The 3,989-nt window shown below is 42.0% G+C and overlaps 1 pseudogene; it reads right to left on the reverse strand.

The window, feature by feature from the left end:
* Positions 1-2,101: 2,101 nt before the first annotated feature.
* On the reverse strand, positions 2,102-3,967 carry LOC116563403 (annotated as a pseudogene).
* Positions 3,968-3,989: the final 22 nt, after the last annotated feature.

Genomic DNA, 3,989 nt, shown 5'->3' on the forward strand with positions numbered 1-3,989 from the left:
CATCTAGTCAGTTATTACCTTCTTCCATGTGTTTTTCAGTTACCCTCAACAAATCACTGGCTTCACAATCATTAAAGTAAACAGGGGATTACTTTTTAGTGTTAGCAACCTCTTCCATTCTGAATCTGCTTCCGAATCCCCAACTGTGAATGAAGTGGAGCACAAGTCCTTGGCCAGAAAGATGTTAGAGAGCTGTGGCCTTTTCTTAGAAAGAAGACAGAGGTCTGCTCCTGACATTAAGGGCAAGGTTTAATGCTTGGGTGCAATCTAGACCAATCGTGGTCTATGTGGTTGGACAGCCTTCATTCTCCACTTCTTGCTGCAAATGATTAGATAGCTAAGAGGGATGGGTTGTTCTGGGAGTGAATGAAGAAAGTTTCTGAAAGACTTGGGAGGAAAGCATCATGTGTCTTGCCTAGACATTCACTGCACCCTCACATACACCTATTAATGAGAAACATGATATTGTGCAAGCAACTGGGCCCCACTTTAGCAGAAATTAGATTTGGCTGTTCATTTTTTTTTTTTCTAGCTCTCTTTCTCTTGGTCTTTCTATCCCTTTCTGTTTCTTGATTTAAAAAAAAATCATAATCCTTTCTCTGATTACTAAGAGAAATTCCTATATAACCTATGTGATTCCACAACAGGTAATTAATTAAGTTCTGATTTCAAGATGGATTGTTGAATCAAATTCTGTACTCTAATGAAGGAAATATTCTACAAGCTTCTGCTGATAGCAAATATACTAAAACTGTACTACAAAACACATTTCTCAGAAAACCAAACAAAGGCAATAGGAAGGAACAGGTAAAGTTCATTTCTTCTTCTCCTTTCCCCCCCACTATTGCCCAGTTCTCAGTTCTCATCAGGCCATTTGAGAAAGGGCACAGTTTTTGAGATTTGGGTTCTGCTTATTTGGACATCTTTTTTTATGGTTCCCTTCCCTCACTTTACCTGTTTTATTACGGCTTGTGCTCACTTATCATATTAACCGTAATGTTGCCTGTGGTCATTACAAGAGCATCACCAAATATGTAACTTATCGTATCTGGAATGAGTTATAACAAGCTTCTAAAACATAGATATTTGTCCCCTCCAAATCTCATGTTGAAATTTGATCCCCAGTGTTGGAGGAGGGGTGCGGAGGGAGGTGTGTGGGTCCTGAGGGAACCGATCCCTCATGAAAATCTTGGCACTTTTCTCATAGGATTGAGTGAGTTCTCTCTCTTAGTTTCCAAAAGGGCTGGTTGTTAAAAAGAATGTGGCACCTCCTCATTTTTCTCTTTTGCCCCCTCTCTTGCCATGTGACATACCGGCTCCCCTTGCCTTCCAACAGGAGTAAAAGCTTCCGGAGACCCTCACCAGAAGCTGAACAGGTACCAGCACCATGCTTCCTGTACAGCCTGCAGAAGGATGAGCCAAATATGCCACTTTTCTCTAAAAATTACCCTGTCTCAGTTATTCTCTTATGGCAACAGAAAACAGACTAATACACCTGGGAAAATGGAAACACTGCCTTTTGAGAGTTCTGGGTCTTTCTCCAAGGAACTGCTGGACTCCACTTGCTAAGTTTGTAGGGGCAATGAGGTAACATTGCTAAACATGGACCCCTAAATTCAGAACCTAACCTAACCAACCCTCATCAAACAAGTTCCCTTCTTTTCTCTATGAGAAGGGAAGTAGGTTTGTCTAAGCAAAGATGGGGGTGGAATGGGTGGAGGCAGGAGACAAGGAGACAAAGGGATGATGAGTGCATGGAATAAAATTTCTACGCCCTTGGAGCTGCCAGGTCTCCATGAAACGGAGCTACGTCTGCAGTGGTGGCCTGCAGTTGGCTCCCACGGTCTGCGCTTTTCCCTCTTCTACTCTCTCCCCCTTGGCCTGGTCATCCCAGTCTTTTTCCCTCCAGATTCATAGCTAGAGAGGAGGGCATGCTCATGAAATATTGTGGCTGAGTTTCACTGTTACAAGAAAGTACACATTTAGTTTCCATCTGAGCCTTTCTGGATATTTTTCAGGAAATTCATGAAAGGAAAAAAGAAAGAGAATGTAAAAGAACAAGTGCTTGGGTCTTAGTTTCTTTCTTTACTTATTTTTTTTTAATACATCCTTTTTATTGTTAAGTCATAAAGAGTTATCAAAATTAAAAGCAAAAATTACAGGGTAAGACTTAACAAAACTACTAAGAGCATCAAGGGAAGTGAAAATGGGACTAGGCACAGGGCAATATGAATTAATGAACATGGGAAGGACAAGGATGGGGAGAACAGGGAGCATGTGCTGAAGATACTAGGGGAGAGAATCTGGTGAAAAATTTGATCTTAGACAAGTGCCTAGGTAAAGAAATAATGGGATAAGATTTCTAAACCCCACTGTGTGCCTAAGCGTCATGCTCGCCTTAGGCACTGTCTCTGTCATCCTCTCCTTCCTCAGCCTCTTTTCCACCATCCGTGATCAACGCCAGCTGGTCATCCCCCCGATCTTCATTATCGTCATCATCCAGGAAGCCCCCCTCCTCGGCAGAGCCATCTGCAGCCCCCTCAGACTCCATCTTCACATTAGTCTCATCTTTCTTCACGGAGCTGCAGCTCTGCTCCTCTTCTGACTTACCATTCTTCATCTCTACTGCTTGTTTGCTCTGTTCCTTTTCCATTTTTTCCAGGTTTTCCAGGAGAGAATCCACTTTTTGTTTTATTTGGATCAACTCCTTCTTAATGGCCTGAAGGTCCTCTCCTTTCAGCTTTCCGACTTGGAAGATCCCCACTGTCCACTGTTAGAATTGAAGCCACTTGCCCTTTTGTGAGGTGTTTCCTGATACACGCTGATGTTTTGAGGGCACTACAGCCCAAGCAATAGGAGAAGGAGGGGGTACACGTGCTGGGTCCTGTACATCCTATCGTAATAATCCCGCTGAAAGTCACAGACCAAGTCAAAAGAGGAGGTGAGTAGAGGGGATGGAGAAGGGTGTTCTGTCACCTGTACATCTCTGCTGCAGATCATTTCACACCTGCTTTTCGGGTTCACTTTTGGCTCTACGGCCAGGCTAATATCTAAAACCTGACCAGCAATCCATCTGCCTTCCTCTCCTGCTACAGCAACCCGGGCATTTCTCTCATTAACATATGGAACGTAGGCAAAGCCCTCATGAACAGAACAGCCCACAGTTTTACGATACTTCAAAAAGACTGCCTCCACATCAGATTTCTTGACCACAAGAGTGTTGAGATTTCCAATGAACACACAGGAGTTCATGGAGCGAGGATTTGTCTTGTTGGCAATGTTGTTGGCCATTGTGTTTGATGACACAATTTCTCACAAAGCCAAAAATGTAGCTGAAGATCAAAAAAATCTCACAGGAGTGGGGAGGGGGAAGAAATTCAGTTGTGAGTCTCCTACTCCTGGGTTCTACGTGGAGAAGCCGACTGCTGCTTGAGGTTGGCAATGCAGCCACAACCGCTCAGTCTTCGTCTCTTCACAAAATGGCCAGGTCTTAGTTTCTTAATTCCCCATGAAGAGATTTAATTAGTTGAGGCTTCCTCAAGTGGATGAGTAGCTTGGATTTTGCCTGAGCTAATTACGTATTAACGTGTATGTGCCAAGATCTAGGGGTGGGCATAATACCAGAGCACGGGAGATTCAAATTAACTTGATTTTGTATTATTTTTCTATTCTTTTTAATAGCGAAAAGTTTAAATCAAATTCATGGATCCTTGAACAAAAAAGTAAATCAGCAAGGAAAATAAATACACTTCAAAAGTGCAAAATGAACAGGAACATGCTGTTTGCTTTACATCATTTTATTAATTTGAGTTAGTCAACATTTCCTGAAAACCCACTGGGTACAGGATGTAATAGACATGTAGGAAAATAAGAAAAGATACAGGAAGTATTTTTTTCTGACTGAAAAAAATCCAACTAATTTAGTCTAAGGAAGATACCAACTAAAGACATATGAGAACAGCTGAGAATACAAAAAAAAAAAAAAAAAA

This window comes from Sapajus apella, unplaced genomic scaffold, assembly GCF_009761245.1.
Source record: "Sapajus apella isolate SASKATOON/1434 unplaced genomic scaffold, GSC_monkey_1.0 scaffold35, whole genome shotgun sequence".
NCBI lineage: Eukaryota > Metazoa > Chordata > Mammalia > Primates > Cebidae > Sapajus > Sapajus apella.